Source organism: Anas acuta, chromosome 1 (genome assembly GCF_963932015.1).
Source record: "Anas acuta chromosome 1, bAnaAcu1.1, whole genome shotgun sequence".
NCBI lineage: Eukaryota > Metazoa > Chordata > Aves > Anseriformes > Anatidae > Anas > Anas acuta.
In genome coordinates, this window is record NC_088979.1 from 19,096,350 (window position 1) to 19,113,313 (window position 16,964).

The following is a 16,964-nucleotide window of genomic DNA, read 5'->3' on the forward strand; positions in this document are numbered from 1 at the left end:
GACAATAATAAGGCTTAAGGAAAGTTTGTAAAAACAAGGCCTTAACCACTTAACCTGGAAATCTAAAATTATAATGTGCAGTCACCTTTGAAATGGCTGTGTTTTTTGCACAGTTCTGACCAGTCCTGAGGAATGGTGCTCTGAGGAACCTGGTAAGCTATTTGGAAAAACAGCAAACAGTACAACAATCCCTCCTCTTCCAAAAGTCTTACTGGTCAGAGGTTGCAAGGAGGCTGGTAAGATGAATATTCATCATTCCTTCAGGATGAAACAGAAAATGGACTGCTGCAGTTCCTTCCCTCTTCTCCCTCTTCTGTTCTCAGAAGGTACCCATTTAAAAATATTTGCAAACCTAAATCAAAGTTACTTTCCTCACGGGTCTTGTCTTCATCCCAAGCGGTACTGTGAGCTCAGCATACCCAACATCACAATATTTAACTTGTTTCTTAGCAATGATCTACTTACTACAGAGAGGTTACATACAAAGAAATACATTTCAATTCTATATCCCTTAAGACTTGTGTGCAACAAAACTATTTACATTAAAAAATAATAATTAAATGTTACCTTTTTCTGTAGTTGAAGATATAGTAACTGGAAGAGAAAAAAAAAAAGATATATGGTAAGTAAATCTGCATTGAATCAAAAATTTGGATAAAAGTAAGATACCCAAGATAGCCGACTTGTTCCAAATCATGTATCAGGTGTTAATAAGGCCTCCCTGCCCAACTCTGGGTAAACCAGGACTTAGTACTCCTTCTGCCAGCCCCTGAGGCTTGGCGAGTCAGTGGAAGAGCTGAAGAGATCCAGTTCCCTGCTCTAACCAGCAGAGGAGGAGCACACTCCTTTCCACAGCCATTAGTTAGATCATAATTTATACTTGCCCTTCAGATACGCACCCAGCACATTTTCTGGAGCACATCAACATCCAGGCCAACCTGTTGTACTTCCCTCCCCAACCCAAATTCTTGAGACAGTTGAAATCTCCCAAATTCCTCCTATTCTGCACCTTCATCTCTTTTTATCCCAACACCAAATTGTTTGCTCAAATCTATCCTACATGCTCTCTGACTGGTACATCCTCTTGCTCTCAGGCTTCTCTGAAACCTTTGGAGTTCATTCATCAGTTAGGCAAGACACTGATCAGAGAGCAGCTGTACTTACTGGGTCACTTTGCTCATACCACTCTCCTTGCTGGGTCTCTTCCCTAGACATTGAATTCCTAAAATTCAGTGAGGAAAGGATCTTTTCCTGACTCTTCATCTGACACAGCAAATTTAAGTTCCTGGCCATCAACACGAGCAAAAGGTGAACAGAGCACGTCCTGCCTACTGCCATTCACCTCACTCCACATCATCTCCTCTCCCTCAGCGCTGATGTTTGTCCAGTCACCAGTCTGCACGCCGGCTCAAAGGAGCTTTTCCCTGATGCACATTAGAGAGCTAAATCCGCAGGGCTTCAGTGTGCGTTACAGGCTTCGTTCCACAGAGCTACTTCGGTCACAGAGGCAACATGTGCCTCACTTAGCTGCAGATATCTATAGCAAAGGGGTCTGCAATCCTATTACACAACTGTGCCTCTTTATAGTACGCAGAGATGTAACAAGGTGATACCTCGATGTACAGATGAACCTTTTTTGTTCAGATTTTGACTTTTTTCTCTCTCCTTAAAATACATGCTCAGCACCCTGTCTGTCTGTCCACGGAAGCCTCTAGCTTCAAGCTAAAGGAGGTTAACCCTAAGAAAAGCAAATTCCTCATTAGTTAGCACATATTGGATGCGCATACTTGCACAGCCTCCTCCTGCGTTTCTGTCTAAAGTACAAAACTAAACTGAGCCAAATTTGATGCTTAAAGACTCAAGATAATGAACAGTCTTTACATCCAGAGAAAAGCTTAAGATCTTATCACTTGTGAGATTTAAACAAACAAAACCACACTAAACTTCATAGAAATGAAGTAAAGCCTTACAGAAGCAGGAAGATAATTTCCTTATTTTTACCCAGGTCTCCCGGACCAGAAAGCAGTTATGAGACTGGGCAGAACAATTTTAATTTGGCAAGCTCCGGCAGGCTGAGGTGAAAGTGAACACTGAAACACTTGTGATTTTCATTCTGTCTTATCATCTTTAACTGAAATAAAAATAAAAGAAAGCTACTTCTGTTTTACCTCAAGTTCATGTAAATTTTGGGATTCTGCTTTTATTCCTTGCACTGCTGTTATTCCCACTCCCAGACAGATTAAACAAAGGGCAATCCTAGTGCTTGTCCAAAGTCACTTAGCACACAGAAGTCAACAGTTTCACAGGATCTTTACATGACGAAGCGAAGCCTTCCTCTGAATAAGTTAATATTTAATCTTTCTAGAACAGACCTGTAAGTATTTGCTAGGCTGGCAATGTAACAAGCAGCTTTACACCAGCAAGAAATCGATTTCAGCTTTTGAACTCCAGTTCAGGAAATAAACACAGAACAAGACATTACCATTGCATCCCACAATCCCTGGCCTGCAGTTTCAGTTACAAGCTCAGCTCTTGGGTTTCGGCTTTCTTCTTTGCTGCTTCTAAGTAGTTAGAAATTGCTGTCAGCCTCCACTGAAATTAATACCAGTTTCACTGAAAACATTCCTAAAACACATTTTTTTTTTTTTTGGTCTGAGGGGTGGGATGGGGAAAATAAAGCAGCACCACCTTTTTGCTCTTTTTTTTTTTTTGAACAAAATAAGCACTGCGTATGATTTATATATTAACCTCAGGATGCAACAGCCTATACATTAGATTAGATACATCAGAACCTGTTAGGGCCTTCAGCACCACTATCAAGACAAACCTGTCCATATTTCAGAAAAGTAAGCACTGCAAATCAACTTTTCTTTTGAGTAGAACCTGAAGTTCATGGTACACAGAGTCAGCGACCTCAAATTAATTACCGTCTGCTGAAAGCATGCACTTGATATTCTGGCCCTTTTATCTCAAAGCATCTTGTAGAAGACTGGCAGACCAGTAAGTGATGAAGCAAAACCTCTAATTAAAACCAGGGGTGAGTTTTTAATTTGCTAGTAGAACTCTAAGTGGGCAGCAGCAAATTTCACCCGAACAGGACAGGTAGTTTGGTGCTCCCTGTCTGGACGTGGCAGCTCTGAGCTCAGGTGCTCATTTCGTGCCTCTGGCCGCTCCCTGCACGCCTGGACCAAACCCAGGGGCTCGGTGACACAAGTGACAATGCAGGGCTGGGGCCAGGCTCTGCACGGGGCTGGCAGCGAGGAGGGTGGAGCCCTTCCTCGGGCAGTGCTCAGGAAAGCAGAGAGCTAAAACAATTTCCCAAGAAACCAGGCTGAGCTAGTGCTGCTGCTCATGGAAGGTTTTTTTTCATTAGAGGAGTGCCCAGAGAGCAGGTTTCATATACCATATAAAGGGCACGTGCCCAGCCAGCCCTATAAACTAACACAACCAATGCGGTGCAAAGCACCAAATAAGCAGCTTGATAATCTTTCTGCCCAAGCACCCGGTTTTCCAACACATCTGTATCCAGCCAGAGCACCTTGGCAGGAATCCCACGTACTGCTAGCAGCAGAAGAGGTCCTCTTTTCAGATGACAATCCGTGTGCCTGAGCCAAGACACCACAACATAACCAAGCGTGTCCACGGTGTTTTAATTTCCTTATTCTGAAATTCACAAGAGAGGCGCATAAGCACAGTTAACTAATGATCCGACGTGTTTAATTAGCTGTTTGTTCTCCTGAAGAGGAACCCCCTGCTCCTCAGGGAATGGATTTGCACGCGTAACATGCCAGCACTGGAGAGAAGTGCTGATACTTTCACTTTTGCTGTGGGCAGAAATCAGAAGTTACTGAGCTGCTGCTGCTTACACCACACTGCCACTGCTTGATAACTACTGCAGTCACATTTTGGGCAGAGATTTCTCCTGGGTTTCTTCCTGAGGAGGCAGATGGGATCACCTTCCTGCTGTGTATGCAACAGACTCTTCAAACGGGAGCATTACAATAGATCACAGAGGGCTTCTCGTGTTGACAATGCTTTGGGGAAATCAGAGCCATCTCCCTCCCTAAAAGGGCCGCTGCAGCCTTCAGAATAACCAGTTAAGTTTGTACCATGTTATGAATCCCAAATTACAGACTGCTTTCTTTGCCAAGATTTTAGACACATTAGACATTACACTGCACTAAAAAAAGCAAACTGCTCTGCAAGTAGGTGCTAAGAAAGTACGCAGAGCTAATTACTCCTGCAGCTTTCAAAATCACAGTTTTCCAGCCTTTGAGGAATTTAAGACATAGAAACATTTATAAAAGACCAGTAGGTTCCTAAACCAAGCCATTCTCCTTGAAACTAGTCCTGGCTCTTCTGGGCTGAGGTTTCAGAACATAGTTTTAGTAAAATGCTACCTTTAACAAGATTTTTGTTTTTATATGTAAAAGCATCCAATGACCTTAGTTACGATCTGCAGGAAACTCAGCCAAAGATAACATTTTTCTCAGTGCAGATTGCACTACTGAATTCTGCCAGTGCTTCAGTCAAAGGGTTGTCTGTATGAAACAGGCTGGTTTCACCCACTAACTTTTACTACAAACGTCAAAACAGCAACTTCTGAACGAGGTCTGGCCAGGCCGTGTTACAGCTGCTCACCCACAAAAAGGTTTTGAGGATGGAGGGAGAGGTAATGAAATGCAAGTCAGCCCGAAGTGAAAATGAGCCCCAGGAGAAGAGCTCTGCTCACGCTGAGCTTCTGAGGGGATGTGGCGACCAGAAACAATCGGTTCAATTCACTACCAACACAATAACGCCGTTGTTTGCAAAAGCGATGTTAAAAGCAAAACATGTTTTGATAACAAGAAAGAACACAAGAAGTGGTTTTAGACTAATGAAAAGCTATTTTACAGCGTATTTCTAGGTGTGCTTTCTTGCAGACAGAGCTCCCTGCAAGTTACATGCAGAAAGAAAAAAGAATCGAGTAAGAGAGTGTTCATTCATGTTTTTCTCCTTTAACGCATTTGAAGAAAATCTGAATGAGATGTGGCCACAAGCCTTTTGCACTGCCTTCAGTTACGTGTTCACACTTCTTACTACTCTGCTGACATTCCCTCGCCTTCTATCCATTTGGTGAGAAAAGGGCATTTTCACCCTTCCGTTAGCTTAATAGCTAGCTTACCAGCTGGGTCACAACTACACAGCAACAGGGCTCTAAAACGGCCAGCGTTCACCCAGGTACTGCTGCAACGCTTCTGAGAAACCCAACGATGTTTCTACAGGAGGAAAACAACAGAAGAGCTCATACTGGGAACCTCCTTTCATCTTGCCCATACCATTCCTCCTTGGTGTTCACAGGCTGTACGTCAGTAATATAATTAAGTTGTAGAAGTGGCATAACCAAGTAAACGCATACTGGTGCTGAATTACAGAGCAAGCCCGAGTGCTTCAGACACCAATCACGGGACACTGAGCAGTAGGGGAATGTCCTAGGGGAGGAGTGTGGGGCAAGCAGTGCTGGGAAGCAAAACTGAAAGGAAAAAGGAATGACGGGATAGAAGAAGCAACCCCGATTTACTACACCATCTTCTACTTTGATTAGTAAGAATATTTCCTGATACTACATTACACTTGGCTTCCTACTACACCTACTAACTGAATACATATGTTTAACTCTGAATTCATGCGCAGGGACTCAAAGGAGGAAAACAAACAGGATGGAAGAAATAGTTGGGGGGAACAAAGGCCTTCTTTCTTTCTTCCTGTTTCCTTGTAAGCTTCACATCTTAATAATTACCTAACCTTTACGAATAACCTTGGAAATAAAAAACCACTGGTGTCTGTGTGGCTACAGTTTCTGTATTACTCAGTCTTTACACATATTTTTCTATTCTGTTTCCTCTTTTCTAAAACTTTCCTTCTTCCTCCTGTCTTTCCTTTACCCAGGCACACATCAGCTGCGTATTGTGCCCCTTGCTAAAGGCAGCCACAGAAGCGCAACAAGACATAAAGCCCTGCTTCTGCGCCTGCTGTACAGGCACATCTGCAGAGACCAATGTCACTTCATTCATTAGCAGTGTATTAATTGCATCCTAGCTCTTCTTCACAGTACACACTGCAGTAGTTTTCAAGCCAAAATAAAACATATGGAGCACGGGGAGAAAGTAAACATACCTGCCAAAAGAAACAGAAAATCCTGTATTTTGCAATAAATCCTCTCTGTGCTTGTTTGAACTCAAATGCAGCATAACAGCGAAGTCAAAAAAGGGGAAGGAAAGAACTGGGGGAGGCAGGGGGGAGACTCAACCACAAACAAGCTCAGAAAAAATACCTTTCCTCTTCCTTGAGGAGTTGACCTTTCATCAAAAGTATACAGAAAATTCAACAGAAGGTTAAAAATAATAGTAATAAAAAATAAATCGGAAAAAAAAATCATAGAAAAACAAATCTTGGTCACCAAGTATCATTTTGACATTTAACAACTGCTGTCAGTGACAGCAATAAAAATCAATAGGTAATTTTCTTACTAAATGACCACTTTTTCTTAATAGCCTGCATCTGCAGACGTTAAAAATAAAGCTGATTTGCGAGCAAGAAGTGCCAGACGTCTAGAAACCAGATTTATAGATGTGAAAGTTCTCACATAAACAGGAACCTGCCCTTTCAATAATTCACGCAAATGAAACCGTGCTGAATTTGGCAGGACTCTCTGCAGCCCTCTATGCCTGCAAAGGTCTTCCGTAAGATCAGGGCCAAAGACATTTTTCTGAAGAAAATGATTCACCAGCAACCAGCCCTGACCCACTCTGTGATCAGGATGCAGAGCTGAAGGATTGAGGTCCTGTCCCTGATTCAGCCAGAGATCACCAACGAGACCCTGGGCAAGTCGCTTCATCTCTTGAATTTCTGTTCTTTACTTATGAGAAGAAACACGTACTCCTGGTCTGCCTTTTGCTGGAACAGTCAGACTTCAATCACAACTGTAAAACAAACATAAGTCCATAACCTCACACAGCCCCCCTCAGGACTGCTGTAGCAACCACTCATGCCCTCCAAACCTCAGTATTATCCAGAAGTTAGGCAAGAACTGAGTACCGTGGACCAAAAAAAACCCACCCAATACCTTGATTATTTCTAAAGGCCAGTTATCTTTACAAGTTTAGGGCTATCAAAGCAAGTATGTAACATGAACAGCGGTAAGAGTAGGGACCCAGACACGAGCACACCTACGCACGCAGCTGAAAACAGCCCTGGCTCAACAAGTCCGGTTGTGTATCCCCGTATTTTTACATTTCTCCTGCACAGGTAAACATCCTCCTGAACCAGACCGCAAAGCCAGAAAAGGGTAAATATCCTCCTGACCGACACCGACTGCAAATGAGCTTTATGTAACGCCGAACCCTACCACCACGAGCCCTGACGCAGCCCGACAAGCCCCTAAGCCCCAAATCCCGCTTAGGGAGGATGTTTCCAACCCAATTACACCTCAATGACAGCGGGGGCCGGGACTCTTCATCAGCAGGGGCAAAAGGGAGCACAGCGAGAGGCGTTGAAGTAGTTGTGTGGTACACGAGGAAGTTCCGGATCGGCTGCAAATAATCGGAATAGGGAGGGGAAAGGGAAACTTCTCCGGGGTGGCAAGAGTTGTGAGGGGCAGGGACCCCCCCAGGGCCCCGGTAGGGATCCTGAGGGGCACTGTGGAAGTCTCAGAGATGGGGTCTCTGCCCCTCATCGTCCCCCTGAGGTTCCCGTCCCCAAACGCTGTGCCCGCCTCGGCCACCGTGAGGTGCCTGAGGGCGGGCAGAGCCCCCCCGAGCCCCCTCCCTCCACACAGCCAACAGGTAAACCCGGCTCCTCTGCCACCCCCGGGGCAGGGAAAACAAAACCCCCTCGGGGGCAAAAGGAACCCCTCGGGGGCTGCGCCGTCTCCTCATGCCCGGAGAGAGGCTCCGTGAGGGCGGCGAGGGGTCCCCCATGGGAGGCGAGGGGTCCCCCACGGGCGGCAGCAGCCCCCTCACCCTCCCGTCCTTCCCTCCCTGCCTCCCCGCACTCACACAAACACAGCTCCACCACGTAGGCGTAGTAGGACCAGGCCACGACCAAGGCGATGAAGACCACGGGCAACCAGGACAGCACCTTCTGGCAGCAGTTGACGCGGGGCGGCGCCATCTTCCCGGCCGAGGCGCTGCAGCAACGGCCGCCGCTGGAGCAACGGCCGCCGCTGCGGAGCTCGCCCCAGGCGACGCGGGCAGGCCCTGGGCGGGCCCGCAGCTCCACCGCCTCCCGCACCGGGCTGCCAGCCCCCCAAAAAGCTGCCTACATCCCCCTCTCTGCCCACCGAGGCATGCCCCTTTGGAACAGTTCATAAAGAACCTGGGGGGAAATGGGGTCGTAGAGGTGCTGGGGGCGCTCGGCTGAGGGTCCCGGAGGGGTTGAGTGGGGATTGATTAAGGAGGTATTGGGGAGGCATTGGGGAGGCAAGGACAATCCCCAGACATGGACTGTATATCTCGAAACAAGACACTGGAACTCATGATAAGGAAGCGGCAGACGGACAGAGAAACAAATGTAAGGACTATAAATCTCAAAATTGGACATTGGAATTCATTATAAAGATACAACAAACGGAAGAATTGGCAACAACCAGCTCTCGCAATTAAGAAACGTGCCAATTCAGCAGATTCCTGACCAAAGGTGAAAAGTACACTGTGAGGAGGACTCGGGGTCTTCCTCCCAAAGACCCCTGCCCACGTCCCAAAGACCCCTGCCCACAATTCTTGGGAGGCTCTACGCAGGCGCAAGGTGCCAAAAGGCTAATTAGCATGAGAAGCGAGGGAAGGCGGGGATAGGTAATGCATATGTATAGGTGCTTGTAGAATATTGATAGATTGATTGTATAAATTCAAGACTGCTTTCCGCTTTGGGTATGCACGATAGGTGGAGAGATCCCCCGTGCATCCAGCGCTGCAATAAAGAATATACCACTTAAAGGAATTTCGGCTTCGATCTTTGAATCAATCTGGCACCCCAGATGGGACTACCTCTCTGCCGGACCGCAGGGCCCGCTGGGGACAGGACTCCCTAGGGTACCCCCGGGATTTCCCGGAGGGACTCCTCGACTCACCAGATCACTGCGGAGGCAGACAAGGACCCCATCATTGTAAGTGAGTATATTCTTTATTCTGGTTTGGTTTTCTGGTAGACCGGTCATCTGGGACTGTCCAGTAAGTCGGAAGGTGATCTTCTGCGGGACAGTATTTGGTATATACTTTGTGGTTAGTACCACAAGTATATCTGGGGACCTTGAGGTCCATCTGTATCTGGAACTGTCTGTAAGTCGGAAGGTGATCTTCTGCGAGGCAGTGTTTGGTATATACTTTGTGGTAAGCACCATAAGTATATTTGGGGACCTTAAGGAAAGAGCTTGCTTTAAGGTCCATCTGGAATTGTGTTGTCTATTTCGGTTTTCTGACTCATGGAGTGTGGTATTTAACTCTGGTTATTGTTACTGTGATTTTGGCTATTTTTCTGGTGGTAATAGTAGGTTCGTGGCATTGTTATAAGAGAGATATCGTTACGGTGTTACACAGTTCGGTTTTCTGACTTATCGCATGTGGAATTTGACTCTGACTATTGTTATTGTGATTTTAGCAATATTGCTGGTAATAGTAGCTTTGTGACATCGCTACTGAAAGATATTGCGTGCCTGTAATTTTGTGAGTGATACGTCTTTGTGATACATTTTTGTAAGTGATATGTGTATTCTGAAAGTGTGAACTGGAAAATGGGGGGGGCACATAAGCAGTGAAATTTTAAAGAAAAGTGCGTTAGGATGTGTTTTGAGTCACTGGAAGGATATTGGAGGATCTGCCGGTGGAAGTGTGAACAGGAAAACATTGATAAAATATTGTAATCAATGGTGGCCGCTTTATAAGCTGGAATGTGGAGAAAAGTGGCCCCTAAATGGAACTTTAAACTCTAATGTTTTGCTACAGTTAATGTTGGTTTTGAGAAGGAGAATAGGATGAAATGTTGTATACTGATGTTGTTTCAGCATCTTGGTGGGAAAAGGTACGGAATTAAGTTGGCCCCTGACTGAGCCTTTGATGTTGGCATTAGAGAAGTACAGGCTGGAGAAAGATAAAGGAAGTGTTAAAAGGGTTGTTGAAAGTGTTAAAGGTGTTTGAAGTTGAATGAGCAGGGAAAGAGGATGTAGGAATGTTAATAGTTCTGCCTCTGCTCTAGGCAGAGATCTTAAAATCATGGGTGTTAGCCCTTTGGGGCAAAGGGATCATGATGGGTCCGAGAGAGAGTGGTTATGGAAACAGAAAAACAGTTAACTCTTAAAACAACCTGAGTTCATGTGCGAGCTCAGATTACCGATGGGACCGCTCAGGGAACTGTGGACAACTGCATTCCCCTGACCGACCCCACTGAGACCCTAATCATCCCTAAAATTATGAACGGCTAAGTAAATACTAAAATCTGGATGAATTGGGAATTGAGAATATGCTTCCAACAAGGTCTAAAAGAAACCCCTATGGAATTTTTGGACCAACTCTGAAATGTAATGAAAATAAATAAATAAATAAATAAAACAAAACGGTTTGGACCTGGCTTCAGAGGACAAATTGACTAGCCTTTTTCTAGGGTAATCATTGGTCCCTGATTTCAACAGGAATAACGGGGACCTGGGGAATCTACCCTAGCGGATCCTCCACTGATTATAATGAAGCTAGGGGAGGAATGGAAGTGAAATTTCTTATTGATATGGGGCAACATATTCAGTTCTAAATCAAGCATTAATGCCTTCACAGAATTATTATGTTAGGGTAAAAGGTGTGTTGTGGTTTGACCCGGCTGGCAGCTAAACACCACGCAGCCGTTCGCTCCCCCTCCCCCTCCCTCTCTGGGACGGGGGAGAGAAATGGAAAGTGAAGCCCGTGAGTTGAGATAAAGACAGTTTAATAAGACAAAATCTAACTGAAACCAGGACAAGGTGTAACCAAAAAGGCTTATTTTTGTGAACCTTTGAAGTACAAGTTAGGGAAACAATGGGGCATACACCGATTTTTATATACGCCTAACTCCTCATGGGCACTCTTAGGTAGAGATTTATTAGAGCAATTAGGAGCAGAAATTGTCGTTGAAAAAGGGAAAATGAAATGAAGAATAGGAGAAGAACAACTAATAAATGTGTTAAGCTTGGCACTAATACAAACTGACCCTAAAAGTGAAATACCTTTAGAGATCACAGATCAATATGTCCAGGAGTTTGGGCTACCGAAGTCCCTGGAAGAGCAAAAAATGTGACCTTAATAATTATTAAATTAAAGCCAGGAGAGAAACCCGTTAAGGTTAAGTAATATCCTTTGAGGATAGAAGATAGGAAAGGAATTAAAGAGATAATTGATAAATTTTTACAGTATGGATTATTGATTGAATGTGAATCAGAATACAATACACCCATATTGCCAATTAAAAAGGCAGATGAAAAAAGCTAGAGGTTAGTTCAGGATTTGAGGGCCATAAGTAAAATCACTGAGGATATACATCCAGTAGTGGCAAACCCTTATACTTTGCTGACTAAATTAAAGAATAGTCAAGTCTGGTTTACCGTACTGGATTTAAAAGACGCCTTCTTCTGCCTAGGCTTAGCCACAGAAAGCCAAAACCTATTTGCCTTTGAATGGGAAAATCCCAATTCAGGCAGAAAGACGCAGCTTACGTGGACATTACTACCTCAAGGATTCAAGAATAGCCCCACTATTTTTGGAAACCAATTAGCAAGGGAACTCGAAACATGGATGCCTCCGGACACTGAAGGTGCTTTGTTACAATATGTAGATGATCTCTTAATAGCTACCGAGACTAAAGGGAGCTGTATTCAATGGACTATAAGTTTTCTTAATTTTCTGGGTTTAAAATGGATATCAAGTCTCTTGACAGAAAGTCCAGCTGGCTCAACAAAGTGTGACCTATCTGGGATTTGAAATTTCGGGAGGACAACGAGAACTAGGAACTGAACATAAGGAAGTCATTTGCCGGACTCCAGAACCTCAAACGGTAAAGGAGCTACAAACCTTTTTAGGAATGACAGGTTGGTGTCGCCTTTGGATTTATAATTATGGACGATTGGTAAAGCCTCTATGTGAATTGATAAAGATTAACCAGTCAAAGTTAGTCTGGACTGGAGAAACACAAAAAGTCTTTAAACAACTTAAACAAGAATTGATGATTTTAAAATATCAAGCAATATTAGTAGAACAAGATGATGTGGGAATTGTGGTCATTAACATCGTAAATCCAGCTTCTTTCCTTAGTGGAACTCTGGATGAACCTATAACTCATGATTGTATAGAAACAATAGAGACTCTGTATTCTAGTCGACCCAATCTTAAGGAAGAACCTTTAGAAGATGCTGACGAATCTTGGTATACTGATGGGAGCAGCTTCGTGAAACAAGGACAACATAAGGCAGGGTATGCCATTACAACCACTCAACAGGTAATCGAGTCCAAACCATTACCCCCTGGGACGTCCACCCAGAAAGCAGAGATAATTGCTCTTACACGAGCACTGGAACTAGCAGCAGGAAGGAAAATAAGTATTTGGACAGACTCTAAATATGCATTCGGCGTGGTACATGCTCATGGAGCGATATGGAAAGAACGTGGATTGCTGACTGCTCAGGGAAAACAAAAAGAAAACATGCTGAAGAAATTTTAAAATTGTTACAGGCTGTAAAACAATCAGAAAAGGTAGCTATGATGCATTGTCAAGGACACCAAAAGGGAAACTCTGATTTTGAAATTGGAAATCGATTGGCAGATCAGGAGGCTAAACAGGCAGCTGAAATAACTGAGGTGAAGGCATTGTCTTTAATACCAGACGGTAAAATCCAAACTATATATATGAACCAAGTATATTTAAAAGATAACTGTGTAATAATACCCTCTAATTTGATATGGCCCATAGTTCTTACAGAACACGATAAAACACATCGGGGAGCTGACACATTGCATAAGAGCCTGAGTCAGACATTAGTGGAACAAAATTTATATACAACAATAAAACAAGTAACTCAACAATGTAGCATTTGCTTACAAAATAACCCCAATACTAAGAATAGAATAAAATTTGGAATAATCAGTAAAGGAAATTATTCGGGGCAACTGTGGCAAATTGATTTTTCAGAACTCCCTAGAAAAGGGGGGTATTGTTATTTACTGGTTCTGACTGACATGATTTCAGGAAGGCCTGAAGCCTTTCCCTGTCGAACAAACAAAGCAAGAAGAAGTGGTTAAAGTCTTGTTAAATGAAATAATACCATGCTTTGGGATTCTAGTAGCCATGTCTTCTGATAGAGTTTCACATTTTTGTGTGCAAGTGGTACAACAGATAAGTAAGATTCTAAAGATATTCTAAAGACAACTGCATACTCTTTATAGACCGCAGGCATGTGGACAGGAGGAAAAAATGAAACATTTAATTAAACAACAAATAGCTAAAATCGGACAAGAATCTAATTTGTCATGACCTCAATCCCTCCCTTTAGCATTACTTAGAATTTGAGTTAAACCTAGAATAAAAGGGAATTTGAGTCCCTTTGAAATCTTATATGGAAGGCCGTATCCATTTCTATTTAGTGGAGAGGATCGAACGCAGTTAGGATTAGAATATTTATATGCATATATAACTGAACTTCAGAAATAATTAAATAAAGTACATAAATTTGTTCTCAGGACCTGGGCTAGACGGTTGGATCAACCAATCCACCCTTTTAAGCTCAGGGATTATATATATAAAGACTTTTTCAGGACAACCCCTAGAGGAAAAACGGAAGGAAAGTGGACAGGACCATACCAGGTATTACTGACAACACGCACCGCCATCAAGATTAAGGAGCAAGCAGCTTGGATCCACGATTCAAGGGTGAAGAAGGCCCTGGCAAGGATATGGACCACCACTCCAATTGGACCAACAAAATTATGGTTTTCCAGATCCTAATGATTGCAGGGGTGTAGTTCTCAGATTCGGGGTGGGCAGTTTGGGATGAGAACTTACACCTGTCCCTGATACAAACAATTTCTCAAGTAATTAATAAGACGAACTGTTGGGTATGCACCCATCTGCCACAGCATGGGAATAAGGGTGTATCATTAATCAGGATTCCCTTGCCTGCAAACTTATCTTGGACTAATTTGTGGGAAAACACATCTTGGGGTCAAAAAAATATGAAGAAGTTTTGGAACTAGAAGTTAGTAGCTTCGTGCCATTGGAATCTTACTATGTATGTGTACAAAGGTGTAACCCGCCTACGGGTATGGGAAAACAGGATTGTATAAATACGGGTACTACTTATGTGGGAAATCAGACATCTTGTAATCAAACAATTGATATTAGTACAACTAGCGGTTGGGCAAATTCAACCAGCTGGCCGGTTCCAGAAGGAAAAGGGTGGTATTGGTTATGCAATGATACAGCCCGTAAGGTCTTGCCCGAGAACTGGAAGGGAACCTGCACTCTTGGAGCAGTAGTCCCCAATATGACAGTACATGATGTAGTGCCTCGAGGTTACTTGAGAAATCATATCTGGAGAATCAGACAAAAAATTAACAATCCATTGATAGAGAGACACACCGCTTTTCATAGTTTTGTTCGATGGTTTATCACATGGTTAGGAGTGAGTGAATTGGAAAAGGCAATAGTTAATATTTCTGCAATTATAGAGAAGTTAGAAAACAAAACTCTGGATGCTATAAAGGCTCAACAAGAAGAGATATCTAGTTTATCACAGGTAGTATTACAAAATCGGATGGCCCTAGACTTGTTACTGGCCGCTCAAGGGGGAGTCTGTACAGTAATAAACACAAGTTGTGTGTATGTAGATCAGAGTGGAAGGATCTCTACCGACCTGGAAGAAATATGGAAGCAGACAAGGGTCCTACATGAGATCAGTAAAGATGATCTTTCATGGAGTTTTAGTGAAATATGGAATAAGTTAACCTCCTGGTTGCCCAATTTCCAATGTTTGAAACAAGTGTTCATTGCTCTATAACATTAGTAGTGTTAGGAATATTTGTGTGCATGTTGTTTAGATGCCTGCTTTGTTGTGTTACTGTAAATAATGAAAGTATCTGATGCAAAAGAATTTGCATGGGAAAAGAAAAGGGGGGATTGATTAAGGAGGTATTGGGGAGGCAAGGACAATCCCCAGACATGGACTGTATATCTCGAAACAAGACACTGGAACCCATGATAAGGAAGCGGCAGACGGACAGAGAAACAAATGTAAGGACTATAAATCTCAAAATTGGACATTGGAATTCATTATAAAGATACAACAAACGGAAGAATTGGCAACAACCAGCTCTCGCAATTAAGAAACGTGCCAATTCAGCAGATTCCTGACCAAAGGTGAAAAGTACACTGTGAGGAGGACTCGGGATCTTCCTCCCAAAGACCCCTGCCCACGTCCCAAAGACCCCTGCCCACAATTCTTGGGAGTCTCTACGCAGGCGCAAGGTGCCAAAAGGCTAATTAGCATGAGAAGCGAGGGAAGGCGGGGATAGGTAATGCATATGTATAGGTGCTTGTAGAATATTGATAGATTGATTGTATAAATTCAAGACTTCTTTCCGCTTTGGGTATGCACGATAGGTGGAGAGATCCCCCGTGCATCCAGCGCTGCAATAAAGAATATACCACTTAAAGGAATTTCGGCTTCGATCTTTGAATCACAGATTAGAATAATGGATAAACATCTTACTATTAGTATCAAAAAATCCACACCTGGATTGATCAGTATATATAATATATATATATATATATATATATATATATATTTAAGCATTGACTTAGGTGTCTATGCAAAGCTACAATCTGCATACATAGAGCCCAATTCTTCCTTTGCAGTGAGTAGCAGTACCTCAACAGAATAAGACTCTTGAAATAATCAGTTTTAACAGAGTACATTACTGTCATATTGTGTATACACAAATTTAGAAAATCTGACAGCTGTCAAATACCAACACTTCAGATGCATGCTATTTTTTTTTTTCCAAACAGCAGAAGTCATAGCAAGGTATGCTTCTATCTACTTCTGCACCAAGCTATGGGAACAAAATAAGGGAAAACCTTCTTAATTCAAAATTGATTACGTTTTAATTTGAAATGGCTCCACTCAAAATCCAGCAAAAATAGTTCTATTTTTATATATCACAATTAGACAGAAATCTCAGAAGCTCATTCACCTCAAACAGAAAGAAAACTTCAAAAGAAGAATTTTCAGATTCTTCTCCACAACATAATGAATTCAGGCAATTAAAAGGCAAATGGAATTCCTCATAGGAAGACTATATGGAAGTCCCAAATAAATTATCAGCCATCCCTCAACAGTCATACAGATTCACCAGACATCTGGGGTTGACCTGAAGAGTTGCAGAGTGATGGTGTCTGGAGACTCAATGATGTTAGAGGTCTTTTGCAGCCTAAATGACTCTGTGCCCCTCTGTCCTGCCTCACCACGACACTATGAGCTGCTACAAGAGGGCCAGGGCTTTGCTCGGATTCAGGGAGGTCCACGTCCTGTCTGCATCGCAGCCCCACCTTTGCCCGCTGGTACAGGAGATGGCTCGGGGGAAAATCGAACCTGGCACAGGATGCTCGCGAGCAAGAACCTTTGCTCAGGCAGATCTGGAAAGTTTTTAAATTTAAAATTAAATAGGGAAGAAGGGGAAGCGAGAGAGGAAAGCAAATAATGATCAGAAACACCGAGAGGGAATTTCCAACCCTAAGCTAAAGCACATTTTTACGACTGTGGACTGCAGGCTTTAGAAAATGTAGAATTGATTTTGCTAACTAAACGTGAGTTGTCAACTTGTTAGGAGAGAGCACTGCCAGTAGCTCCAAAATCATGTTAATTCTTAACGAGGGCTGGCACATCAAGAATCCCGACAATTGTTAGCATATATCTGGGC

At 43.2% G+C, this 16,964-nt stretch overlaps 1 protein-coding gene across 8 annotated transcripts in view; it reads right to left on the reverse strand.

Annotated features, from left to right (window-relative positions):
• Window positions 1–16,964, reverse strand: part of ZDHHC20 (zinc finger DHHC-type palmitoyltransferase 20) — a 319,226-nt gene that overhangs the window by 29,540 nt on the left and 272,722 nt on the right. For 3 of the 8 annotated variants that reach the window (XR_011092837.1, XR_011092850.1, XR_011092853.1), the window contains one exon: window positions 568–594. The exons of 4 other annotated variants lie outside the window; for them this stretch is intronic. The gene's annotated coding sequence lies outside the window, so the exon portion shown is untranslated. Of the gene's footprint in view, window positions 1–567; window positions 595–8,036; window positions 8,756–16,964 lie in introns of those variants that run through there. One more of the 8 variants, XR_011092846.1, reaches the window with a different exon arrangement.